The sequence below is a fragment of the Aphelocoma coerulescens genome, unplaced genomic scaffold, assembly GCF_041296385.1.
Source record: "Aphelocoma coerulescens isolate FSJ_1873_10779 unplaced genomic scaffold, UR_Acoe_1.0 HiC_scaffold_97, whole genome shotgun sequence".
Taxonomy (NCBI): Eukaryota; Metazoa; Chordata; class Aves; order Passeriformes; family Corvidae; genus Aphelocoma; species Aphelocoma coerulescens.
The window spans coordinates 670,832-698,484 of record NW_027184078.1 but is presented as its reverse complement, the minus strand read 5'-3'; the positions used below and the strand labels follow the sequence as shown (position 1 = coordinate 698,484).

The 27,653-nt window shown below is 55.7% G+C and overlaps 1 pseudogene; it reads right to left on the bottom strand.

Annotated features, from left to right (window-relative positions):
- Positions 1-900: 900 nt before the first annotated feature.
- LOC138102652 (zinc finger protein 271-like) overlaps positions 901-27,653 on the bottom strand; it is a 37,293-nt pseudogene continuing 10,540 nt past the window's right edge.

The window sequence follows — 27,653 nt, the reverse complement described above, 5'->3', positions numbered from 1 at the left end:
AATGTGGGATACCCCAGAACCCACTCAGCAATGGGGTCCCCCCGGCCTCATCATGCGCAGCCTTCAGCTGGCTCAGCCAGAGCCCATCCCGCCCTCAGCAGCCCCAGCCCAGCCCAGCCCAGCCCTCCTGGGCAGGAAGCCCCAATGGCCGAGCCGGCCTGGGACACTTGCAGGGATGCGGGGGCAGCCGCAGCTTCTCGGGCCAGCCTGTGCCAGGCCCTGAGCGCCCTGCCAGGGAACCATTGCTGCCCCACATCCCATCTCAGCCTGCCCTCGGGCAGCGGGAAGCCGTTCCCTGGGGCCCGGCCCCGCAGGCCCTTGGCAAGAGTCTCTCTCCCCCAGCAATTGCTGCTCCTCCCTGCTGCGGGGCCCAAGCTGCAAGTTGATTTTCTGCCGCTGGCCCCGGCCCAGCCCCGAGCCAGGGCCAGCACCTTGCCCTGGAGCTCTGCGGGCGCTGCGTTTGTGCGGCCGCAGCGCAGCGGCCGCAGCTCGGAGCTGCCCTTTGTGTCCCCGCCGGCAGCTGGCAGAGCTGGCAGCCACAAAAGCCCCTCCCAGTCCCCCAAGGAGCCCCCAGACCTCCTCCCACCCCCCATGGCACCGACCGGGACAGGCTGGGGGACAGGAACATCCACAGCCCAGAGCAGCTCAGGCACTTCAGCAGCGATTTGGGCACTTTGGAGGTCACACCCCAAAGGGGGAGATGCAGGGCAGGGACTGGGACAGACAACTGGAATTCCTGGAGAACAGACGGGCTCAGGTGGACACGTTCTGCCAGCACACTTGTGAGATGGTGGCCCCAATCTGCCTGGCTTTGTGGCCCCACAACACTCAGATCCTCCCAAATATTCCCCTGAACCCCAAATTCACCCCCAAATTCTGGTAAAATGGTGCTGCTTTAGATTTCTTTGTTTAATTTCTTTATTTTTACTCCAATTTTGATTTTTTCAGTAGGATTAACACAGAAATTACTTACGCTGCAGAAGATCTCCAAGATTATCCAGGGGTGCTTGATACCACCAGAAGAAACAATTGGACAGAAGAGATGAAAATTTTTAGGTTGTAAAGGTAAAAAATCAGCTCTTCCCAATGAATCTCCAATGTTGATCTGAGTCCTGATGGATGTTCCTGCCCCTGCGTTCACCCAGGTGCCAACGGGGATCCAGGAGAACGTGGAGAGCACCAGCCAGGGGTATTCCCAACCTGGATCACAGGGAATGTGGGTCACCAAGGCTCTTCCCAACGTGGGTCCTCTGATGGGAGATGAAGTTGGAGCAGAGGACAAAGCTCTTCCCGCAATTGGGGCACTTGCAGGGCTTCCCTTAGCGGTGCCTCTGTTGGTGTCTGGTCAAGTTAGAGCTGTCTGAGAAGCTCTTCCCACACTTGGGACACTCGTAGGGCCTCTCCCCGGTGTGGATGCGTTGGTGGGTGACGAGGTGGGAGCTGCGGTTGAAGCCCTTCCTGCAGTCGGGGCAGCGGAAGGGCCTCTCATCCGTGTGAATCCGCTGGTGCCGGAGGAGACTGGAGCTGGTCTGAAACCTCTTCCCACACTGGGGACACTCATAGAGCCTCTCCCCTGTGTGGATGTGCTGGTGGCGGATCAAGTTAGAGCTGTCTGAGAAGCTCTTCCCACACTGAGGACACTCGTAGGGCCTCTCCCTCGTGTGGATGCGCCGGTGGGTGATGAGGTGGGAGTTTTGCTTGAAGCCCTTCCTGCAGTCGGGGCAGCGGAAGGGCCTCTCATCCGTGTGAATGTGCTGGTGCAGGAGGAGATTGGAGCTGCTCTGAAACCTCTTCCCACACTCGGAACACTCATAGGGCTTCTCCCCAGTGTGGATGCGCTGGTGGCGGATCAGGTTGGAGCTGTGGCTGAAGCTCTTCCCACATTCCCCACACTCGTAGGGTCTCTCCCCGGTGTGGATTCTCTGGTGGTCGATCAGGTGGGAGCTCCAGCTGAAGCTCTTCCCACATTCCCCACACTTGTGGGGCTTCTCCCCATTGTGAAGCTGCTCATGAACCACCAGCTCTGACCTCTGGCTGGATCTCCGGCTGCCTTCCCGGCACAGGGTGGGTCTTTCCTCCTCAGAGCACCCTGGGCTGCATTTGCAGCCCCTCCTCCTGCGGGATCTCTGGGGCTTTTCCTCCCTGTTGGATTCCTGAGCCGTGGAGCCGCTCAAAACAGCCTCTTCCACCAGGTTCTGCTGCAGGGATTTGTCCTCCCTGGGCTCCGTGCTCAGCTCCCTGTCTGGGGAGGTGCTGTCTGGGGGAGGAAGGACAAGGAGAGGATGGGATGTGCCTCCGTGCCACAGGGAAGGGGAAGGAGATCCCCCCAGTCCATCCCCGGACGGCGTCGGCAGCGGGGTTGTCCTGCAGCCGGGGGCGATGCTGGGCTGGGAGATGGAGCAGGAGAGAGGGGGAAAGGGGCACTGACTTCCTCCTCACCTGCCTGGGACTCCCGGGGCATCTTCCTCTTCCTCGCAGCCTCCTCCTCCATCTGGCCAAGGCTTGGGAATGGGAAATCCTGGTTTGGGGAGAAACAAGGGATGAGTGTGTTGGGTTGGGGCTTCCTCCTGCCCAAGTCCACCTCTAGAAGTCACCGGGTACCTGATGTCCATAAAACCAACAAAAAATCAAGGGTGACTCCAAAAAAAGCCTCCAGGAGTTCCCCCTTTCCAGTCTCCTCACTTTGGGGTCCTGGGGGTCCCCCTTGTCAGGGCTGCTGGGGGTCCCGTGGGTCCTGGGGATCCCCCTCTCTGGGGTCCTGCTTAGGGATGCTGGGGGGTTTTGGGGGTCCCACAGGTCCCTTTTTTTCCTGATTCTGCTTTGGCTCCCAGAGGTCCCAGGGTCCCCTCTTCAGCCTCACTCCACTCCAGGCACTTGGGGCTCCCCCCTCTCCTCACCACCCCTTTTAGGGCTGGGAGGTCCCAGCCCTGCCTCATCTCCAGGCCCCCCCACCCCTCCAGGCTCTTGGGGGTCCCCCAGCTCTGGTATCGTCCCTCTCTGCTCTCCCCACTCCAGGGGTCCTGTGTTCCAGCCCCCAGCTCTCCTGGGGATCCCCAAAGCCAATGTCCAACCCCGCCAGGACCGGGCAATCCTCACATGGACCCCCCAAGACCCCCAAGGGGCAATTATGGCTCAGCTTTGGAGTCCTGCAAGATCCACATATCCCCTCTGGCCCAAAAATCCCTCCCAGGGACATGCAAGGACATCTGGGGCTCGATTCCAGAATCTGCAAGCTCCAAACACCCCTCCAATAAAACCCCTCCTGCTGACCCACCGATAGATTTGGGGTGAGCTCCCCCTCCCCGCTCACCTGCAGGATGGGGGGAAGATGCTACCGGGGCTGGAGGTGCTGCGGACACAGTGGGCGGGCGGTGGAACCTCTTGGTTCTCCAGCTCCTCCTCCTCCTCTCTCCCTCCTCTTCCTCCCGCTCCTCCTCCACTCCCACGCTGCCCCCCCTTTCCCACCCCCTCTGCCCCACGGCTGCTGCAGCACCGGCTGCTGTGTGGGGGGAGCCCCCGATCAGCCCCAGGGATGGACAGGGGGGTTGGGGACCCCCCAGTGTGGATCCCTCCCTTCCCCAGAGCCCCAGGGAATCGCTCCAGAGCTCAGGTGCTGGGGGACAGGGCTGCACCCCCATGGAACCGCTCTTCTGCTGTCCCAACCCCACCTTTCCCTCCCCTCTCCTCCCCTTTCTCAGCGTTCCCCCAATCCACAGCCCCATTCCAGCTCAATTTGGGTGTCCCATCCCCCATCCCGCTTAGTTTGGGGGTCCCAGCCCCCTCTCGCCCCCCCCCCTTCTGCACCTTCCCCATCCCCAATCCCCACCTCCCCTCCCCCGGCCTTGGTTTTGGGGGTTCCAGGCCCCTCCTGGTCACTTTGAGGGTTTCATTCCCCATTTCGCTCAATTTGGGGTCCCAGACCCGCCCCCCTTCTCACCGCTCACCCCGCGCCCGGGGGGGCTCCCAGCACCACCAGTGCCACCAGTGCGGCCCCAGCTGCCCCCACACGCCCCATGCCCAGCGCCGGGCGCTGCCGACAGCCCCAAAGCAGCCGCGCTGTGCCCTGGGGGGTCCCCAGAGCGGCCCCGCCCCGCACGGCACTGGGAGCACCAGTCCGGACCAGTGCGGAGCGCGGGCGGGCGGCATCAGCCGTGCCCGGGCAGGGCCGGGCCCCGCGGGGCTCCCGCCCGCACTCGGCCCCCGCCGGGACAGCGCGGGGGGGCCCGGCCTGGCCGCCCCCACCTCCCCCTCCCCAAATTCCGCTCCGGGGGGCGCTGGGGGCGGGGGGGGCTCAGGTGGGGCCAGAGGTGCCGGAGCCACGTGTCCCCCGCTGCCAGCACCGCCCCCTCAGGATTAGGGGTGCCCCAAAACTCCCTCGGAGCTGGCGGATACCCTGCAGGCCCCTGAGGAGTGGGGTCCCCTCGGCCTCATCATCCCCATCCTTCGGCTGCCTCATCCCAGGCCCCATCCCGCCCATTCCCCCCCGCCACACTTCATCCCACACCCCAATCCACATCCCACCCTTCTCGGGCCCCATCCCGCCCCATCCCATTTCTCCCGGCAGCCGCCACCGGGACCCCCAAAACCCCGCGTGCCGGGGGCTCCCCAATATCCCCCAAGGGGCATTTGCGACTCACATTCGGAGCTCTGCAAGATCCAAACATCCGCCTGCCCCCCTGCCCCACCAAACCCCCCTTCCCCCAGGAACCAACAAAGATATTTGGGGCTCGGTGCTGGAGTCCTCCAAGCTCCAAAAATCCCCTCTCCCAAAACAACCCCAGGCACCGCCCAAGATATTTGGGGCGCGCTGCCCCTCCCCGGTCACCTGCGGGATGGGGGAAGTGCTGCTCCCGGATCCGAGAGCTGCGGACACAGAGAGCGATGGATGCACATGGAGGCTCCTCTTCCCGCCTCCTCTGGCCCTCCTCTTCCTCCCGCCCCTCCCCCTTTATCCCTCCTCTTCCTCCCGCTCCTGCTCCTCCAGCCGTCCTTCGTCCAGCAGCTTCGCTGCCGCCCCCAAACCTCGGGCTGGACCGTGGGGTCTGGGACACAGCCCCGTGCTGGGGGGCAGAGCCGCTGCTGGGGCCATCGCTGTGTCCAGGGCATCCTTTGTGCCCCTCGGGCAGCTCCACGCTCCCGAGGGCTCCCTGAGGGTTTCTGTGGCTGTCCCTGCTCCCCAAATCTGTCGCGTTTAATGCCCAAGCGCGGCCGCCCCGTGCCCTGTGGCAGCAGCCGGTGCCGGGACACAGCCCCCGGGAGCTGCGCTAATGCCCGGCCGTGCCAGGAGGGACTGAAGGGAGGGGACTTCATAAGGATCCCCCCTCTGCGCCCCTGGCTGCGCACGGAAAGGTTCCTTAGTGCATGGGAGCGATTTTCCGGGATTCCTGGGCTCGGCGGCGCCGAGGCGGCGGCAGCGGGAGCCGCGGGGCCCGGCCCGTGGGGGCGGCCGGGCTGGAAAAGTGTGCGGGGCCCCAGCGCGGTGCCCGAGGGCTGAGCGGAGCTGATGGGAACAAGCCCCGGAACCCCCCGGTGCCCGAGGGCTGAGCGGAGCTGACGGGAACAAGCCCCGGAACCCCCCGGTGCCCGAGGGCTGAGCGGAGCTGACGGGAACAAGCCCCGGAACCCCCCGGTGCCCGAGGGCTGAGCGGAGCTGACGGGAACACCCCGCTCGTCTCCGCCGCTCCAAGCCGCTTCCCCGGCTCCGGCTGCCGCCGCCGCCCGGCCCCGGCGCGGTCCCGCGGGGTCGCCGCTCTTGGCGCAGCTGGAGGGCTCGATCCGAGCCGCGCCCCGCCCGTCCCTCGCTGCGGCTCTTTCGGTCACACGGAGCGGCCGAGACCCCGCGCTGCTGCCCCGACGCTCCCTCGCTGCAGCTCTTTCAGTCGCTGCGCAGCCGCCACTCCCCGTGCACTTCTTCTAGAATTTATTATTCCATTCTCCTTATTTTACTCCATTCGCACCTCCCATCCCACACCCTCCGCTGCGGCTCTTTCAGCGCCGGGCTCCTCGCCGGTCTCTCGGTGCAGCTCCTTCAGTGCCACGGGCCGGCGGAGACGCCCCTCGGTGCGGCTCTTTGATCGGATTTTCTTCTTTTCTCGGGGTTTTCTCTCGTTCCCAGCTCGCCCGTCCCGCCGAGCGGCTCCTTCAGGGGCCCGGGGCGGTACCGAGCCCTCGGGGCGGCTCCAAAGGGCCCCGCCCGCAGCCGCTCCCCGAGGCCTCCCCGCTGCTGCCGGGAATCGGACACCGCAGGCGGCCCCGGCCCCTTCCTCTTCTTCCTGTGAAAAACGAGGTTTACTCTCCTGTGAGAATTTAAAGGGTTTAATATAAAGACAATAAGAGACACACAAAATAAAGCAAAGGGGTAACGGCCGGGTGCCTTGGCGCTCTGCCAAGAGCACACCTGATGCTAGAGGTGAGTCCTTTTTATACCATTTTTACTGTCTGTTCTATATTCATATTAAAACTTTTCCCGGAGCTGTTCTGCATGGCCAATCCTTGGTTCCGCCTTTTTAGAGCATGCGTATTCTTCTGCCTTGTGGTTTTATTTCTCTTGATTCTTGGGGTTGGGCCCGCTAGGTAAGAGTCGATGGTAGGGTGGATCTCTTAATTCTCCAGACAGTGAGGGCTGATTGCAGCTTTGGGCCTCTTCGTCTCTCCGGGCAGAGCGGCGATAGCGGCTCTCGGACTCTCCTGGCCGGACTCTCCTGGCCGCCCGTTCTCCGGGTGGAGTAGCCTTTGGGCCCTTTTGTTCCCTGGACAAAGTGTTGATTAGCAGCTTCTCAGGCCTCATCCTCTGTTCGCTTGGAGGTTATCTTACTTGTTCACACTTGCTAACATTCTTGCTAAAAAGAGAGAAAACTACATCCACACAGCAAAAAGCATTTCTAACATATAATATCTACCTTTATACTTTGCGAGAAGCCAATATAATAGATGTTTATAACAGTGAGAAGGTCAGGAGCTGGAGCTGTGTGCTTGGTTATGATTTGGAGGACAGCTTGTAACCTAATGATGCATTGAAATGAACAATGGGTTCTCTGGCACCTGGTATGAATTTGTTTGGGTTCCCAGGGGCTGCTCCATGGTGTTGTAGGATTTGTTCTGGTGGCCGTTCATCTTTTCCCCATTTTTGGGTGCTCCCAAAAATGCCAGGGATGCATCAATTGACCTCTTTTCTCTGATTAAATCATCACATCCTTGGATTCCCAAGTGATTTCGCTGAACTTGTGGCAGCAAAAGTAGCCCAGTGGTCAAACCCACCCTGTAAAACACAGAGAGTGCCAGGAGATGTTGGAGTGGGGAGAGGGATGATTCTCCCCCGCTTTTTTGAGGGAAGTTCTCCCAACATTCTCGGTTTGCTGTTTTCCTTTGCAGCTTCAGGGATTTCTGTTGCAGAGTCAGAGATGCTCAGTGTGGGCTCTGCCTTTAGCGATGTGAATTCCGTCTGTGCAGGGAGGCAGAGCTTGGGGTGAGGGGCAGAGGGAATCAGCCCAATTCCTCTGGCATGCAAGGAGAGCCTGGGACATTGTGCACACTTTCCCCCATCAGAGTTCGTTTGCATTTCTAAAGCTCCTCTGCTAGCTGCCTGGAAGGAAGTTTCTCATCCAGGGCAGCCATCAGGTGACTCACATGTGGCCCCCCCAAAACCGGCTTTTTTCCCCCTTTTTTTTTTTTAATATTTTATTAACTGTTTATGAGGAAAAGGGTCAGTTTTAAAGCTCTTCCAGTTTTGCAGAATGCAACCTACAGGTGAACATTGAAAAACCCATTCCGAAATTCTGCCATCACTAACAGCCACGCACACGCATACACAAAAAAGCCCCTAAGCAATAAAGATTTTTTGCTACTTCTCCTCGGCCTAAAAATTGACTCTCACACTTTTGGCCCAAACCCAACTGACAATACCAAAGTAGGATCATTAAGAAAAAACATTCTAATGGTGTCATCTTGTCACTGAAACTGTGGGAAGAACAAAAACTCTCCAACAAACTTTTTAGTGTTAGCGGTTCAAGGCATTACTTTAATCTGGCCAGGATGTGCAACAGAAATAATTTCATGCACACATAGCCCGGGTATGCAGAGAAAATCATTTCATGGCACACAAGTTTTACTCAATTTTTCCTCAACTTGATGCAGTCTAAACCCATAGAAATCCGTTGGTTTAATGTTCATTGGTTCCAAGTTGGGCAGTTCTTAGCATTTGGTTTCCTATTGGCCCCGGATTGCTTGGCCTCTGATGTTCATTAGGTCCACACTCCTTGATTTCCTTCTCAGCCTTTTCCAGAGCAGGGGTCTCCAGCTGTGCCGGGGGCAGTGTCTGGGGTAGCTGCTCCTTGATGTTTGCTGACAAATGTTTTGTTGATGGTTGTTATCTTTCTGGGTATCTTTTGGGCTATTCCCAGTCTGTTGAGATGTTAAGCTCATCTCTGTTGAGTGGTGTAACATCCCTTAACAAACACTTTGGAATTCCTTTCCCCAAGGCAGAGGCAAACCAAGCCTGAGTAGAGACATAAAATTTTAAAACAATTTTGAACTTGGTATGTTTTCCAGCAATCGAATCCCGCCCAGCCCAGAGTGTAACTGAGAGCCAGAGTGGAATTCTCCCGCTGTCTCCCGCAGCAGCTGTGGCGAGTGCAGGCACAGAAAGCTCTGCAGCTCGCCCGGTGCCAGCGAGGATTGGCCCCCAGTGCCTGGAGATGCCAGAGGAGGTGCCCAGCCAGACAATTTCAGCAGAGGATCTGTGGGCAGCCCCCGGGGCTTGCCCCGCTGTGGAGCCCTGGCTGCTGCTGCGGCCCCTTCTGTGCAGGGGCAGTGGCGGCCTCGCCTGCTCCTCCTGCAGCCGGGGAGTGCAAATCCGCGGGGATTCAGAAAGCTTGAGGCGAAGGTGAGGGGTCCCCCCGTGTTCAGCTGTGCTGGCGGCTGTTTCTGTGCTCGGGGACACTTGGAATGGGCCACGCCCTTGGCCACCAGTGGGGCTTCTTTGCACTCCTCAGGCAGCACCCGATGTCCTGGCTGGATGTTGTGGGCAGCAAAGTCCCAAGGCAGGGTCTGTGCCAGCCGAGCTTCCTGTGGAAGAGATTTCACAAGAGACAGGATTCTGGCCACTGACTGCTTGAAGCAGACATCCCTGATCTCCACCTCCCACTAGGTCGGGAATTCCCAGGATGAGGAATTGAAAACATGGATTCCGGGGGAGATAATTGAATGTCTGCCCTGGGTCTGGCTCTTCTTCTTGCCAAAGCCAATGGCAGCAGCCGTACCCGTGGCATCTTGGTTTCCCTCAGCAGCTTCAGAAGGTGTTTCTTTATTTCCCCATTCATTCTTTCTACCCGACCCGAACTCTGGGGGTGCCAGGGCGTTTGGAGGTCCCACTGAGTTCCTAAAGCAGCCAGAACGGCCTGAAGGATCTTTCCTGTAAAATGAGTTCCCCTGTCTGAGTCCATTGCTTCCACAATCCCATCTCTTGGAATTGTTTATTCCAAACATGCCTTAAGAACCAATGCAGGGATTGCTGAAGCAGTTGGAAATGCTTCTGCCCCGCTGTGAGCTGCCATGCTGTTAGCAGAAGATATTGAAGCCTTCCTGCTCAGGGCATTTCAGTGCCAGGCTCTTCCAGGCACCCCCAGCTCGGCCCTTTGAGCTGAGCATGCGGGCGCTGAGCTGCGCTTTGTCTCCTTCCCTTTCCTTAAGAGCAGCGTGTCTTGTCACTCTTTTCCCTTCTGCTGCCCTTGCAGACCCATCCCTAAACACCTTTTCTCCCTCAGGCCAGGGAATGTCTGGTAAATCTCTCCTAGGCCGGCTCTGGAGCTCTGTCACTTGACTGCAGCCATGGGTTTCTTGCCAGCCCCGTGTCCAGGGCCGTTCAAACAGGAGGCTGGGTTCAACCCTTCCCCTGTCCTCAACTCTGAATCCTCCTGTTCCATCCAACAAGTTTCATTCTGTAAGAACCGAGCGCTGCTCATCCATTTAGAGGCTCCTTTGGTTAACAAAGCTTTACCTTGATGCCAGGCTGGAACAATCAGAGACTCTGCTGCTGTCAGTTTTCAGGCCTCAGTTCCCATTAAAGCCGGGGCTGCACAATTCTGCAGTAAGACAATGAGGCCACTCTCTGGCCACTGGGTTAAACATTTTAGCCCAGGAATTCCTTTGGCATGGCCCTGTTTAACATCCAGGTGCAATTCAAATTTTTTCCCTCTCTGGGAGGGCCAGGGCAGGAGGCTCAGTTAATCTGCTTTTGAAGCCTTGACAATTCTGCTTTCCTTCTGGTGTCCATGATGGGGTTTCTTGCCTGGCAGGAGAGGAGAGTTGTAGGGAGAGATGCCTGGCTCCAGAAGCGCTGCCTTCAGCAGGGACTCAGTAAGAGGCTGTAACCCCTTCCTTGCCTCCTCCCTTGGAACAGGGTATTGCTTTTAGACACCACTTGTCCTGGTTGCTTCAGAGGAATTTGGAGAGGCTCCATATCTGATTTTCCCTATTTCCCTGGGGCTGCCCACACTTCTGGGTTCCCTTCAGCAGAGGCCTTCGAAGACATTTGACACCAAGGTCCAGCAGCATTAGCCTCTGAATCTCCTTTGACAATATGAATTTGCATTCCCACTTCACCCACCAAATGCCTTCCCAGTAAATTACAATCACAATTAGGAACAAACAGAAATTGATGCATTTCAAACCCATCCCCTACATCTACTAATAGTGCTTGAATAAAACACACCTGCTCCTCTTTCCCACTTATTGCCTGAATAATCAAAAAACTTCTTGACAATTTCCCCCCTTAGGTCTCAGATTCAGAGTGGATCGAGAGGCTCCTGTGTCCATCAGGAGCGGCCTCGTCTCGATCCAGACGCCCCCTGAATGTTCTCAAGGGCTCTGGTGTGGTGGGTCCCTGGTCTGCTGGGAGCTCTGCCAGCCCTGACAATCCATGTCCATGTGGGGTGGACTTGCTGGTGCTGAGGGTGCTGCTGTCTGTGCTTGCAGTGTCCTTCTGGCCTGCAGATGGACCCCTGATTCCTTGCCAGGGGCTGTTTGGGTGGGCTCTGCCGTGCCGAGGAGGGCAATGCCTGTGCCAGGTGCTTGTGGCCGCCGCCGTCCCCTGGGTGCTGGGGCCCCCTTGGGCCCTGCGGTTCATCCCTGGGGGCTGTAGAAACTCTGCCATGGCCTTTGCCTTCACCTTGGCCTTTTGCTCATCCCTTCCTGCATTCCCCTGCTGAGCCTTTCTGGCCAAGTGCTCCAGGGGCTTCTTGTGCCTCTCCTGCAGCCCCCTCAGTGCCTGTGGGTGCTCATCCTCTGACAGCTGCTGAGCTTTCTGCAAAATAATTCGTTTCTCCAGTGACCCAAACAAGATCGATAAAAGAAAATCCTGATCCTTCCACATCCCGCAGCCTCCTGGGGGCCAGGGGCCACTGCCGGCCCTGCCCGGGGGGTGTTGGGGTCAGGCAGTGCCCGGCACTGAGCCCCGGCTGCCCCACAGCCCCGGCCCGGCCCCACAGCTCCCCACAGGCCCCCAGCCCGTGCTGCCCTGTCCTGCTGCTCCCCACCACAGAGAAACACCCTGAGATTCTGAACTTCTTTGTTTCCCTGTCCTGGAACGTGGGAAGAAAAGAGATCTGGATCAGCTGTCAAATTGTGAGGATAAGATGCTGCTGAAAAATATCCCATTCCTCACTTTTTTCTCTTCCTCCTCTTTTCCATCTTCCTTTTCCTTTCTTCCCACATAGATTCCTCCTGCTGCTGTTTGCCTTAACCATATTCCTGCACACTCCCTTCAACCAATCCCTTCCCAGCACACCAACACCATCGGTCCCCTGTTGCTGAGACCCCTTCTCGACTTCCCTTTTTACCCCTGCTGGGTGTCCATGTCCTTAATTACCTCTGGGAGAATGTGCAAACTGCCTCAACATTGTCCCCTTTTGATTAGGAAACGATGTCCATGGTTCTGTTCAGGCTTTGTTGTTGTTCTGGAAGTCGAGGAATTGAGCAGGAGCTTGGCTGAGCAGCAGTGTGTGTCAGTCAGTGCCATTTTGTGGAGCTGCTGGTTTGTGCTGTCACTTGCTTGTGTGCAAGTGCGTGTGGCTGTGTCCGAGCAGATTCAGAGCATGTGTTTGTAAGGAGGCGTTGGTGTTGTTGGTTCGCTGGGGGTGCCCGGTTTTCGGGACATCCCCCCCGGAGCAGGGTGTCCCCCCTTGGTGCAGGCGCGGCCCTCAGGCAGCGCTCAGCCAATCAGAAGGCGCGGCGCTGGTGACTCAGCAGTTGCCAGGCAGAGCCGCAGCGCCCGGCGCTCCCCAGCTGGAGCCCACGTGTGGCCCGGCCTTGGCGCCCCCCGCCAGGGGAATTTGGGGAGGTGGGAGGGGGGGAGCGCCAAGGCCGGGCCGGGCCGTGCTGTGCTGGCAGAAGTGGCTGCGGCGGGGGCCGAGTGCGGGCAGGAGCGGCAAGAGCCCAGCGCTGCCCCAGCCCGAGTTGCCGCAGCTGCATCGCTGCTCGTGCTGTGCGATCCGAGAGCTCTGGGGGGCAGAGCGAGCCAGGGCTGGGTGCTGGGCCTGGGGGGAGCAGGAGAAAGGCTGGAGGAGCAGGGCTGGAGACCAGAATGGTGAAACGATGGAGGTGGGAGCAGCAGGTGGGATTCTGCAGGAGAAGGAGGAGTGTGAGGAAGAGGAGTGTGAGGAAGAGTAGGGATAGAGGAGGAGGAGGAGGAGCAGGAAGAGGAGGCACCGCAAGGTTCCAGCACTCGCTGTATCTGCAGCCTCCCCCTAGCCCCAGGAGCGTTGCCCCCGCATCCAGCAGGTGATCAGGGAGGGGGATCCACGATTTTCCCGGGGGTGAATCTTGGTGTTTCTGAGGTTTCTTGGGCTCTATGCTGGTGCTTTGGCTTCTTTTCAGGGACTGAATGTTTATATTTTGGAGGAGATTTCGTCTGAATCTTGATGTTTTGGGAGTTTTGGGTCTGTGTCTTGATGTTTGTGGGACTTTTGTGCTGAATCTTGGTGTTTTGGAGGTTTTTATAGAGACAGGATGCCTGGTGATGCAGTTGGAGAGGAGGAACCACCATTCCAAGGTGCTCACCCCTTGTTTCTCCCCCCAAACCAGGATTTGTCATTCCCAAGGCGTGGGTGGATGGAGGAGGAGGGAAAGCCCCGGAGATGCCGCACGAGGAGGGGCTGCAAACGCAGCCCAGAGAGATCCAAGGAGGAAAGAGCCCCCCTGTGCCGGGAAGGCAACCGGAGATCCAGGGGGAGCTCAGAGCTGGGGGAGAAGCCTCAGGGCGAGGAGAAGCCGCACAAGTGCTTGGAATGTGGGAAGAGCTTCAGGTGGAACTTCAGGCTGAGGGAACACCAGAGGATCCACACTGGGGAGAGGCCCTACGAGTGTGGGAAATGTGGGAAGGGCTTCAGCAGCAGCTCCAACCTGATCCAGCACCAGGTGATCCACACAGGGGAACGGCCCTATGAGTGCTTGCAGTGTGGCAAGAGCTTTGGGCACAGCTCTGACCTGAGGGTACACCAGCGCACCCACACCGGGGAGAGGCCCTATGAGTGTGGGGAGTGTGGGAAGAGGTTTCAGACCAGCTCCCACCTCCTCGTACATCAGCGCATTCACACGGATGAGAGGCCCTTCCGCTGCCCCAGCTGTGGGAAGGGCTTCAAACACAACTCCACCCTCATCACCCACTGGCGCATCCACACCGGGGAGAGGCCCTACGAGTGTCCCCAGTGTGGGAAGAGCTTCTCAGACAGCTCTAACTTGACCAAACACCAACGGAGGCACCACTAAGGGAAGCCCTGCGAGTGCCCCGAGTGCGGGAAGAGCTTCGTGCGCTGCTCCAGCTCCATCCCCCGTGGGAGGATCGGCGTTGGATGATCCCCAGTGACCCCCGTGGGGCAGAGCCCTGGTGACCCCCGTTCCGGGTGATCCCCGCTGGGTGGGGGGAAGGTGTTGGAGAGATTTCTTTGCCTTCTCCTTGTGCTGCTGGGATTTGGTTGGTGATAAATTCCCTCCCTGTGCCCAGGCTGGCTCTGTTGTGCCCGTGCCGGTGCTCGGGGCGGGATCTCTCCCGCTCCTTCTCTCAGCTCCTGGGCTTTTCCTTGTATTTCCTGTTCCTGTGCAGTAGCAGAGGGCAGGGACAGAGCGTTTTTGGTGTCTCCTGGCATCCAGTAAAGGCCAGCCCAGCCCCGGGGGTTGTGAGGGGCTTGTGGTGGTCCCCATTTTTGGGACATCCCCGCTGGAGGAGGGTATCCACCCTTGCTGCAGCCCCAGCCCTCAGGCAGCGCTCAGCCAAGCCGGGAACACCCTCAGCTGGGGCCTCGTTTTTGGGCATACCTGAGCCCCTGGACATCTCCATCCCCATTTTGGGGTGCAGCTGAGCTCCTGCATTCCCTGGGTTCCCACACTCAGTTTTGGGGCTCTATTTGGCTTACACAGCCTGGTTTTTGGTAGTGGGGTTGGTTCAGAGGTGGCTTCTGAGAGAAGGATCTTGAAGCCTCCTCCATATCTGGCAGAGCCAATCCCTGGCGGCTCCAAAGATGGAGGTGCCGGATGCAGAGATGCCCCCACAGCCCCTGGGAAGGAGGGAGGGGTTGGGGGAGGGTGTTTTTAAGGGTCTTCTTTTCCTTCTCATTCTCCTGCTGTTATTTTTTCAGTGTCATCAATATAATTAATATCTCTAATTAGATCTTCTTGTGCCTGTTCCGGTGTTTGCTGAGGGATCTCTCCTGGTCCTTATCCCCACCCGGGAACCCTCGGTTCCATTTTCTCTCCCCTGTGTGGCTGCGGGGGGCAGGGACAGAGTGGCTTTGGTGGGTGCCTGGCACCGGGCCAGCGTCACCCCAGGCCATGGGCACCCCTGAGATCCCGCGTCCCTGAGGACACATTTCTGGGCACAACTGAGCTCCCACCTGCCCCGCACCCCGAGGTTCCCCCTCCCAAAAAACCCTACTGCAGGGCCCTCAGCCAATCAAAATCGTGGCCAGTGCTGGCCATGGGGTGAGTGGTGGCAGCTGGGGCTGTACTGGTGGCACTGGTGGTGCTGGGAGCCCCCCCGGCTGCAGGCGTGGAGCTCTCGGGTGAGCGGGGGGGGGGGGACGCGATGGGAAAGGGGGGGAGAAGGGGAAAAAGGGGTGATGGGACCCCTAAAATGAGTGAGAGGTGGAGGGGACCCTCAAAGGAAGAGCAGGAGGGGGCTGAAGAGTGGGGGAGAAACGGGTGGGAGGGGGTGGGAAAGTGGGGAAAAGTGGAGGATGGGACCCAAAAACTGAGCGGGAGAGGGCTGGGGATTGGGCGATTGTGGGGAAAAAGCGTGGAAAGGGTGAAAAGGGGGGAATGGGACTCCAAAACTCCTCTGGGGAGCGGCTGGAAATGGTGGGAGAGGGGATGTGAAATAGGGAGAAGGGTGGAAAAGAGGAAGTCAGAGCATGGGCAGGAGGGTCCCGTGGCGGCCGTGGGGCACAGGGGGTGCGGAGTGGGGATCCGGGGTGGCTCCCGGAGCTCTGGGCGTGCTGGGGGCTGCAGGGGGGCACCCCCTGAGCTGTGTCCCGCACACACAGGGGTGTTCCAGGGGATGATGAAGTCCGAGTGTCACTTCATTAAGGGCACCGAGCGGGTGAGGTTGGTGCAGAGGAGCATCTGACAGCGGGAGCAGCAACTGCACTCGCCAGCGATGTGGGGCTGTTTGTGGGGGACAGCCCGTGTGGGGAGAAACAGGCGCAGTGCTGGAACAGCCATCCAGCCAGACTGGGGTACAAACGGGCTCTGGCGGACAGGCTCTGCCGGCACCACCGCGACATCGTTGCCCCGTTGCTCGCGGCCCGCAGAGGTGCAGAACGTCGGGCAGAGCGAGTCCCCTCGGGCCCTGCCCTGGGGATGAGCCTGGAGCCCCTCAGCCCCCTTGGTGCCCATCCCCGGGGCCTCTTGTCCTTCCAGGTTCCCCTGAGCCCTCCCAGTCCCTCCCAGTCTTTCCCAGTCTCTCCCAGTCCATCCCAGTCTCTCCCAGTGCCCCCGCGCGTGTCCATCCCAGCCCTGCGTGGCGCTGACGCCCCTCAGCCAATCAGAGCGCGTCTCTCTGATGACTCATCAGTTGCCAGGCAGACCCGCAGCGCCGAGTGCCCCGTGCTGGACTCGGCCTCCCAGTGCCGCGCGCTCCATTCCCAGTCGCTCCCAGTGCCCTCCCAGTGCCTCCCCAGTGCTCTCAATCCACTCCCCTCTCACGAGGGCAGCTCACTTCTCTCAGAACACTCCCAACCCAAAGCTTTCTATGCTTCTAGGCCGATCTCTTGTCCTGTTTTTCGGCGTTGAGCATTCCATGAAGAGCCACCCTTATTTTTAGCCTTGGCAAAGGGGCTGGGAGACGGTTTGGGGGATCCTTGGAAGGCAGGGAGCAACTGGGATGGGGCTTGTGGAGTCCTGGAGGGGATGAGAGTGGGTTTGGCATGTGCTGGAAGTTTTAACGGTGTTCTGGAGAGATCTGGGACCAAAAAAAGAGGGGTTTGGGGGGTCTTGATGGCTCTCTGGGGTTTTTTTTGAGAGGTCCTGACCCCTGTGGACCCCCCAGAGATGCCAGTGGACACCGCCCGCAGCAAGATTCTGACGAGGATCGGGGACTTCACGTTGGGCTTCATCTTCCTGGCGCGGGGGCTCAGCTTTCATTTGCTTGAGAAGGTGCCGGGGGGTCCCGGGGATCGCATCCCCACTCCCCCAGAGCGTGTGTGCCCCCCCGGGACCCCCCGCCCGGTGTCACCCCCTTTGCTCTGCCCACAGAGCTCCTGAGCCGCCGGCAGCCGCAGCCCCTCCCCGTGGCCTCGGGCCCGGCCGGGACCCCCCGCTCCATCCCCGCGCTGATTTTGGGGGGGTCGTGTGTCCCCCCCAGCCCCGCTGTCACTCTGCCCCCGCCCGGCTGCTCCCAGTGTTCCCAGTAAGGCTTCCCAGTTCACCCCAGTCCCGCTTATTAGGAGGCACTGGGGAGGGACTCTGGGGAACCCCGCAGGGGAGCCGAGATCAGGGGAGCAAAACCGGCCCTGGGATGGATCTGCAATGGGGAATCCCGTGTCCCCCCCCTGTGTCACCCCGCTCTGGGTGCTGGGAGCCCCCGGCTGCGGGCGAGGCGCTCTCAGGTGAGTGGGGAGGGCCGTGGGGACGATGGGAAAGGTGTCTGAGAGGGGGATAAGGGCTGGGGGGACAGCGGGAAAGGACTTCCCATGAGAGTCCCTTCCTGTCCCCATCACTTGATCTCTTCAGCTGCTCCCTGGGGCTCTCGGGGGGGGGGGCAGAACCTCGCGGGGGGAGGTCCCCAAACCCCTGTCCCTCCCTGGGGGTCTCATGGCAGGTTCCTTCCCACCCAGCAGCTGGTGCTGAGGTGGCCGTGGGGCAGAGAGGGGTGGGAAAGGGGTGTCCAGGGGGATCCCTTGAGCTCCCAACCTGCTGTGGGGTGCTGGGGGCTGCTGGAGGGGGGCACCCCCTGACCTGTCTCCCACACAGGTGTGTTCCATTCCTGGGGAAAAGCCCACTGGCACTTCCTTGATGACAACTGGGTGAAGTTCATGGACAGGAATATCTACAACTGGGAGCAATTTGGGCACAGGGGATACCCCAATATTTGGAGGTGGGATGGAGCTGTTTTGAAGTGGAATTGAGCCGTTTGCAATGGGATGGAGTCGCTGTGAGGCTTTTGGGGTGCAGAGCTGTGAGGGACTGAAATGTTCCGGGTTAGTGGCTCAAACCATTGGCCACCGGCAGCAGCAGCGGGGCCTTTGCTGGCCGTGGGCACAGGGAGCGCCCGGGGGCACAGGGGGGGAACACCCAGCCCGGAGGGTATGAGCCGGGCCTGGAGCCAGGGAAGGGCAGAGGCCGATGGGAAGCAGATCCGGCCAGGTGGGACAGGGCTTTGGAGCAGGGCAGCGCCCTCCCTTACACAACTGGCCCAGCTCTGGGAACCCGCCCGGGGCAGGCCCGGGACATGCACACAGAGGCCTGGAGGTTGCCATCCCTTCGCATGGGCCATGCCTGGCTCAGCTGCGCTGCCGGGAGGGGCAGGGCCGTGTCTTAGAAGGGGCCATAAACCATCAGAGCCCCCAAAGTGCCCCGGGATCCCCAGTGTGACATCGGACACTGCAAAACTCCCCCGGGGGAGGTACCTGGGTGTTCACCCAAACCTGAACCTGTATTAACCCACGGAACTGGGAGTTTCCGGGGCTTCCCCAGCCCCCACGGGATCCAGCCTGGGACCATCACTTACACCAAGGACAGCGACATTGGAACAACCAAAACCAAAAGTTTTGTTGCTGATCCAGGGCTGCTGACTGTGTATCCTTCTACTCTCATACTTTCTTTGCCCTTATACGTTTCCTAAGTGTTACTTTTATGCTTTTAATATTACTGGAGATGGTAACCAAAAAGGCTCCAAACCCCCTTCACACAGCAACCAAACTGTTCTGAAATAAACCCTACAGAGATATATTTATAAACACAGATCTTTCACTGTTGTTTCACTCTAATCTGCCCCAGGGGAGCCATGAACCAGACCCTGGGTTACCCTCGCCTTCAGGGGCAGGGCGGAACAGGAGCCAGACACGGGGGAAGCTTCTGGAAGCTGCTCAAGGAAGCCACCCCTGGAGGCCCCCTATTTCCCAAGCCTGGCCATGCAAACCCAGGACACTGGATCCAAACATGGATCACTCGGACGGGGGGCACCAGGGCTCTGCCTGTCGTGGTTTGACGCAGCTGAGCGTCAAGCACATGAAATCTGTTATTTTTCATAAGGGGAAAATAAAATATTGAGGAAAACTAGAGAGCTGCGAGGCAGAACAGGTTCAAACCTAAACAGTTGCTGTACAAAGAAAAAGTTTATTACCAACAGAATTAAAAGAAAAAAGAAATAACAAGAAATTAAAGCAAACCTCCCCTCTCTTCCAGCACTTCCCTCCTTTTACCCAACTCGCACAAAGGAAAACAGAACTTGGGATTTTGGTCATTGTTGCAGTTCTTGAAAAGTCTCTTTGTTATGCTTAAGGAAAAAAAGGGTTTTCTTCTGCATCACGTGGTTCCCAAAGTACCACCAACAGCAGACCCGCCCGGAAAGAAAAAAATCTTCTGTGGTGTAAAACATCTCTGCCCTGAAAAATCTCACAATTCCTTCACACTGCCAGACAGGGGCCTTCACATGGGGTTATTAATCTTTGTAAGGATGAATTACTTTGGCCTGAACACAAAGGGTTGGGGGTTTTTTTTGTGACAGGAAGTCTCTAAAAGCCTCTCAATACTTCTATATAGCCTGGCATAGGCACTTTTCATAATTTTCATGGGCCACGGGTGAATTTTTCATCCCTCCATGTACTCCAAATGGATCAAAGAGACAAACAGTTTGTGATATTACAGTTTCTTACCACGGCCTGCGGGAAGTTTTTTTAAGCTGTGCGCGAGAATCGCGGCACCGCCCTCTTTTCTCCTGTCGCCATTTCCAGCTCCGTCCCACAGGACTCACTTTCTCTTCTCTCTGACTCTGAACCCGCCACGTTGAAGAGTGTTCTTGTTCGGGCTCTACGGTGGAGAAAGCCTGGCTCCCTTTGTGCTGCTGGCTGCGTGGTGTCCTCTTCAGTTCAGCGCGGAGTGTGCTGGCTGCAGACAGGAGGCTCCGCCGGCCCCGCGTGGAGAGGAGAGGGACCCGCCGGTGCCAGGGAGCCGCGCCGGATGGGTTTAGCTGTGTGGCACTCCATGGCTGGCTTTAGCTGCCTGTGGCTCTGGGACAGTTCCCCCCCAGCAGTGACACAGGGTCTGTGCTGCGGCGTTGGGAAAGGAGGGGGTGCAGGGGCCCTGACCCGGCGGGGCCCGGAGGCTCGGAGTCCCCCTCCACCTTCCGGCAGGCGAGCTGGAAAGAACGGAATTCCTGCGTTTCCGTGTGGTTTAAATAAGAAAACGGAGGACCCCGACAAGCCCCTCACAACCCCCAGGGCTGGGCTGGCCTTTACTGGATGCCAGGAGACACCAAAACCGCTCTGTCCTTGCCCTCTGCTACTGCACAGGAACAGGAAATACAAGGAAAGGCCCAGGAGCTGAGAGAAGGAGCGGGAGAGATCCCGCCCTGAGCACCGGCACGGGCACAACAGACCCAGCCTGGGCACAGGGAGGGAATTTATCACCAACCAAATCCCAGCAGCACAAGGAGAAGGCAAAGAAATCTCTCCAACACCTTCCCCCCACCCAGCGGGGATCACCCGGAACGGGGGTCACCAGGGCTCTGCCCCACGGGGGTCACTGGGGATCATCCAACGCCGATCCTCCCACGGGGGATGGAGCTGGAGCAGCGCACGAAGCTCTTCCCGCACTCGGGGCACTCGCAGGGCTTCCCTTAGTGGTGCCTCCGTTGGTGTTTGGTCAAGTTAGAGCTGTCTGAGAAGCTCTTCCCACACTGGGGACACTCATAGGGCCTCTCCCCTGTGTGGATGCGCCAGTGGGTGATGAGGGTGGAGTTGTGTTTGAAGCCCTTCCCACAGCTGGGGCAGCGGAAGGGCCTCTCATCCGTGTGAATGCGCTGATGTACGAGGAGCTGGGAGCTGGCATGAAACCTCTTCCCACACTCAGAACACTCGTAGGGCCTCTCCCCAGTGTGGATGCGCTGGTGTACCCTCAGGTCAGAGCTGTGCCCAAAGCTCTTGCCACACTGCAAGCACTCATAGGGCCGTTCCCCTGTGTGGATCACCTGGTGCTGGATCAGGCTGGAGCTGCTGCTGAAGCCCTTCCCACATTTCCCACACTTGTAGGGCCTCTCCCCGGTGTGGGTGCGCTGGTGTACCCTCAGGTCAGAGCTGTGCCCAAAGCTCTTGCCACACTGCAAGCACTCATAGGGCCGTTCCCCTGTGTGGATCACCTGGTGCTGGATCAGGTTGGAGCTGCTGCTGAAGCCCTTCCCACATTTCCCACACTCGTAGGGCCTCTCCCCAGTGTGGATCCTCTGGTGTTCCCTCAGCCTGAAGTTCCACCTGAAGCTCTTCCCACATTCCAAGCACTTGTGCGGCTTCTCCTCGCCCTGAGGCTTCTCCCCCAGCTCTGAGCTCCCCCTGGATCTCCGGTTGCCTTCCCGGCACAGGGGGGCTCTTTCCGCCTTGGATCTCTCTGGGCTGCGTTTGCAGCCCCTCCTCGTGCGGCATCTCCGGGGCTTTCCCTCCTCCTCCATCCACCCACGCCTTGGGAATGACAAATCCTGGTTTGGGGGGAGAAACAAGGGGTGAGCACCTTGGAATGGTGGTTCCTCCTCTCCAATTGCATCACCAGGCATCCTGTCTCTATAAAAACCTCCAAAACACCAAGATTCAGCACAAAAGTCCCACAAACATCAAGACACAGACCCAAAACTCCCAAAACATCAAGATTCAGATGAAATCTCCTCCAAAATATAAACATTCAGTCCCTGAAAAGAAGCCAAAGCACCAGCATAGAGCCCAAGAAACCTCAGAAACACCAAGATTCACCCCCGGGAAAATCGTGGATCCCCCTCCCTGATCACCTGCTGGATGGGGGGAGGAGGGGGGGAGCAACGCTCCTGGGGCTGGGGGGAGGCTGCAGATACAGCGAGTGCTGGAACCTTGCGGTGCCTCCTCTTCCTGCTCCTCCTCCTCCTCCTCTATCCCTACTCTTCCTCACACTCCTCTTCCTCACACTCCTCCTTCTCCTGCAGAATCCCACCTGCTGCTCCCACCTCCATCGTTTCACCATTCTGGTCTCCAGCCCTGCTCCTCCAGCCTTTCTCCTGCTCCCCCCAGGCCCAGCACCCAGCCCTGGCTCGCTCTGCCCCCCGGAGCTCTCGGATCGCACAGCACGAGCAGCGATGCAGCTGCGGCAGCTCGGGCTGGGGCAGCGCTGGGCTCTCGGCCGCTCCTGCCCGCACTCGGCCCCCGCCGCAGCCACTTCTGCCAGCACAGCACGGCCCGGCCCGGCCTTGGCGCTCCCCCCCTCCCACCTCCCCAAATTCCCCTGGCGGGGGGCGCCAAGGCCGGGCCACACGTGGGCTCCAGCTGGGGAGCGCCGGGCGCTGCGGCTCTGCCTGGCAACTGCTGAGTCACCAGCGCCGCGCCTTCTGATTGGCTGAGCGCTGCCTGAGGGCCGCGCCTGCACCAAGGGGGGACACCCTGCTCCAGGGGGGATGTCCCGAAAACCGGGCACCCCCAGCGAACCAACAACACCAACGCCTCCTTACAAACACATGCTCTGAATCTGCTCGGACACAGCCACACGCACTTGCACACAAGCAAGTGACAGCACAAACCAGCAGCTCCTCAAAATGGCACTGACTGACACACACTGCTGCTCAGCCAAGCTCCTGCTCAATTCCTCAACTTCCAGAACAACAACAAAGCCTGAACAGAACCATGGACATCGTTTCCTAATCAAAAGGGGACAATGTTGAGGCAGTTTGCACATTCTCCCAGAGGTAATTAAGGACATGGACACCCAGCAGGGGTAAAAAGGGAAGTCGAGAAGGGGTCTCAGCAACAGGGGACCGATGGTGTTGGTGTGCTGGGAAGGGATTGGTTGAAGGGAGTGTGCAGGAATATGGTTAAGGCAAACAGCAGCAGGAGGAATCTATGTGGGAAGAAAGGAAAAGGAAGATGGAAAAGAGGAGTGTGAAAGATTGTATTGTTTATTAAAGAAGATGCCTTTAAAACAATATATGTAATCAAATATACTTATGATATGTATTGCCAAGTATCACTTCTTTTAAAACAATATATATATATATATATATATATATAATCAAATATACTCAGGATATGTATTGCTAAGTATCGCTTCTGCAACTACTGTATTGCCGTACAGATGCTTGCATAACAGGAGAGTGTGGCATGCCAAACACTGCGTGTTCAGCTCTTTTTTCCATATAAGAACAAAAAAAAGATGATATGCCAGATACTGTGTCTTCTTCTTCTAAAAATGGACAAGGAACAAAAGGTCGAACAGAGGACAGAAGAGGAAGACTACTTCCTTCATCCCCAACGACCACCAGAAGGCAGAAGACGACCCCCTAGCAACAAGTGGCACATGCGCAGAGTGGTTCAAGCAATCCACGAAGACGGAAGTAAAATCATATAAATAGGGGGGACAGCTAGAATACTTACGTGACAGAGGTGGAGCGCAGACTCCCCGGTCACCCAGCGCTGTAATTTGCTCACTTTCTACTTGCTACAATTAATAAACCATAAATTGTTGCTAATTGGCGTAGTCTTAATTTATAACAATTTATGGTGCCGTGACTCGGATAAGGAACGGTGGGCTGCGGTCTCCCAGGGAGGCGCCCCGAGTTTCTCCTCGGCCTTGAGAACAGCTGCCCACCTTCACCTTTACCGACGAACATAAATTCTAGAAAGTGGAGCAAATGAAAACCGGTATAATCCCATAAAAATTTAGTGCACTGAAGTCCGGACGAAGACGCGGGACGCGTAAGTATATTGTGAAGATAATTCACAGGGATACCGTTCGGGCGCGATTGGGTTTCCTGGAATATAGCAATTGAGAGGCTCGACATACTGAGCCAAGCGAGTGTGGACCCTTAAGTACTACGTTTCCCATCTCCCGCGAGGGACTGGGCTAGGAACAAGGGGAAGCGAGTGTGTGTGTGTGTGAAGGTATTCCAGAAGATGGGGGCGAAGGGCAGCAAGCCTTCGACTCCCATGAGGGAGGTACCCATAGTGCCTCAGAATACCCCTCTCTCATTCATGTTAAATAATTGGAAACACTTTCCCGGATCAATAGGGAAAAGTCAGAAGAAAATGATTCATTACTGCACTAAAATATGGGGAGGGAAGAAAATACAGAAAAATGTTATTTGGCCCATTTTTGGGTCAGATGAAGAATGGGTGAGGCAACAGCTAAACTTCTGGGTTAATGATGAAAGACCTTTTAACCCAGAGGAGAGCTTATATGCTGAGATGTGGCTGGAGAAACCCCAGACAACTCTATTCCCATTGAACGAATTAAATGAAAAGAAAAGAGATAAAGAAAGGGAACAGGATGATACCTTGTTAATTCCCCCTCCATATGTCCCTCCACCTCCAGCACCGGTGATTCCACCAGCTGCTCCCATAACACCGGGAGACACTAGTTCCGAACAGGGGTCACCTGCATTTGTTAGGAGACGAACTAGGAGTAAAAAGGAACAACCCCAAATGTATCCCCTAAGAGAAGTACCCATGGGAGGACCCCAGCCTGGGGTCGGGTACGTTTCTGTCCCCCTGAACTCCGGAGATTTGCGGGAGTTTAAGAGGACAGAAATGGGAAGATTACTAGACGACCCGTTGGGGGTAGCAGAAAGAGTAGACCAATTTTTAGGACCAAGTCTTTATACTTGGGACGAAATGCAGTCAATTTTGGGGCAGTTATTTACAACAGAAGAAAAAGATATGATTAGGCGGGCAGGCATGAGAGTCTGGGATGCCCAACATGCACAAGGTCCCCAAGCAGATACAAAATGGCCACTTCAGAAACCAAACTGGGACAATCAAAATTCATTACATAGAGCTCATATGGAGGACTTAAGGAATATAGTGATTCAGGGAATTAGAGAATCAGTACCTCGTGGCCAGAATATTAGTAAAGCCTTTAACGAAAGGCAAAAGAAAGATGAGAGCCCCACAGAATGGTTGGAGCGACTGAGGAAAGCCCTCCAGCTATACTCAGGGGCTAACCCCGATAGTCCTCTGGGGCAAGCAGTCTTAAAAACACATTTTGTGGCAAAATCTTGGGATGACATCAGACGTAAGCTTGAGAAACTAGAGGACTGGCAAGATAGAGGATTAGATGAGCTGTTGAGGGAAGCACAGAAAGTGTATGTAAGACGAGAAGAAGAAGATAGTAAGAAACAAGTAAGAATGATGGTGGCTGCGCTTAGAGAAGATAGAAAGGGGCAACTTAGAGGTCCTAGAACCCCCAGAAAGTCGCCGAGAACAATAGTGGAAAGAAGGGAACAAGGAGGTTGTTTCTATTGTGGGAAAAAGGGACATGTGAGAAAGAATTGCAGAGAAAGAATCAGGGACGAAGAGATGTTAAAGGTAGAATAGGGAAGTCAGGGGCTCTATATAATAGGGGACCGGAGTCATCAAGAGCCCTTGATAAAATTAAAACTGGGTCCCCACCGACAAGAGTTCACCTTTTTAGTAGACACAGGGGCTGAAAAATCTACTATTACACAAATACCTGAAGGATGCCATATGTCCCATGAAAAGGTTCAGGTAATTGGAGCAAAAGGAGAACCCTTCAAAGTGAACAAAATAAAAAATGTTATATTTGAAACAGAGAACAAATTTGGGATAGGTGAACTCTTGCTTGTCCCTGAGGCTGAATTTAATCTCTTGGGACGGGATCTAATTGTTGAATTACAATTAGAAATTAAGGTAGAAGATCAGAAATTAACTGTACACACATACCCCCTGACAACTGAAGATCAAAAACAGATCAATTCCGATGTCTGGTACTCTCCTGATACAATAAGTAAGCTAAATATCTCACCAATAAAGATTCAAATTTCTGAGCCCCATATACCAATAAGAATAAAACAAGAACCATATCTCTTTGGAGGGGCGAAAGGGACTGAAGCCAGAAATTGACCGATTACTGTCACAAGGGATTTTAAAACCTTGTATGTCACCTTTTAATACCCCAATTTTACCAGTTAAAAAGCCAAATGGGAAATATAGACTTGTACATGATCTGAGGGAAATTAATAAAAGAACAGTCACTCGGTTTCCTGTAGTTGCAAATCCATATACACTAATGAGTAAATTGGGACCACATAATTCTTGGTATAGTGTAATTGATTTGAAAGATGCCTTTTGGGCTTGTCCGCTTGCAGAAGAGAGTCGAGACTTTTTTGCTTTCGAGTGGGAAGATCCGGAAACAGGTCGTAGACAACAATTAAGATGGGCAGTACTCCCCCAAGGGTTTACAGAGTCTCCTAACCTGTTCGGGCAAGCCCTAGAAGAACTGTTAAAAGAATACCAAGTCCAAGCAGGGAATACATTGCTGCAATATGTAGATGATTTGCTGATAGCAGGAACCAACAAAGAGGAAGTAAGAAATGAAAGTATCAGACTCCTGAACTTTTTAGCTCAGAAAGGACTACGTGTATCTGTAGAGAAATTACAATTTGTGGAAGAAAAAGTAAAGTATTTGGGCCATTACTTATTTAGAGGAAAGAAAATCTTAGATCCAGAACGCATTAAAGGAGTTTTAGAATTACCAATGCCAACCACTAAGAGACAAATTAGACAAGCTTTAGGATTATTTGGGTATTGCAGACAATGGATAGAAAATTATAGTTTTAAGGTCAAATTTTTATACGAGCAATTAATTAAGGATAAATTGCCCAAATGGACCCCCCAAGACCATGAGAAATTTGCTAATCTAAAAAGAGATTTAATCCAAGCTCCAGTTCTAAGTCTCCCCGACTTAAAGCGGCCTTTTCATCTGTTTGTAAATATATATGAAGGAACAGCGTTTGGGGTGTTAACCCAAGAATGGGCAGGACAGAAGAAACCAATAGCCTATTTATCTAAGCTGTTAGATCCAGTTAGTAAAGGATGGCCTACATGTTTACAAATTATAGCTGCTGCTGCTCTGCTACTAGAAGAAACAAACCGAATCACTTTTAACGGGGAAGTAATTTTGTATGCCCCTCATAATATAAGGGGAGTACTTCAGCAGAAAGCTGAAAAATGGCTTACAGACAGCCGATTACTAAAGTATGAAGGAATACTAATTGAGTCTTCAAGATTAACGCTGAAGACCATTGGGGCAGTTAACCCTGCAGAATTTCTATATTCAGGAGAGGAAGATAACCTACTACATGACTGTTTTCAAACTATTGAACTACAGACAAGAATTCGACCAGACTTAGAAGAAGAGGAATTAGACGAGGGAGAAGTTCTATTTATAGACGGATCATCAAGAGTAGTAGAAGGGAAGCGAATTTCAGGATATGCAATAGTTAGAAAAGAAAATAGAGAGTTTCGAGTAGTAGAGTCTGGGCCTCTGAGTGCTAGCTGGTCAGCACAGGCCTGTGAATTATATGCTTTATGGAGAGCTTTATTGCTATTAGGAGAAAAAGAAGGAACTATCTATACTGATTCAAAATATGCATATGGAATAGTGCATACATTTGGAAAAATTTGGGAAGAACGAGGGTTTATGAATTCACAAGGAAAAAATTAATACATCCTGAATTAATTCGACGAGTGTTAAAGGCATTAAAAAACCCCCGAAAGATAGCTATAGTACACATTAAAGGACACCAACGGGGCCTAAATTACCAAATTAGGGGAAATAATGCAGCAGATGAGGAAGCAAAACGGGTAGCTGGCAATTATAACACCATTCTTACAGTTTGTGAAATAAGCAAGAACAAAAGTTTTAGCTTTAACCAAAAAGAAAAAGAGAAGTTACAGCTCATGGGGGCTAAAGAACAAAATGGGAAGTACATATTACCTGATGGTAGAGAAGTAGTACCTAAGGGATTGACATATGATATACTCTCTAAATTACATAGTAAAACCCATTGGGGAACACAGGCATTAGTCGACCATTTCGAGCGACTATTTGCCTGTATAGGTATATATAATGTGGCAAAAGCTGTAACACAATCCTGCGAAACTTGCCAAAAAGTAAATCGATGCAAAGTAAGACAGAAACCA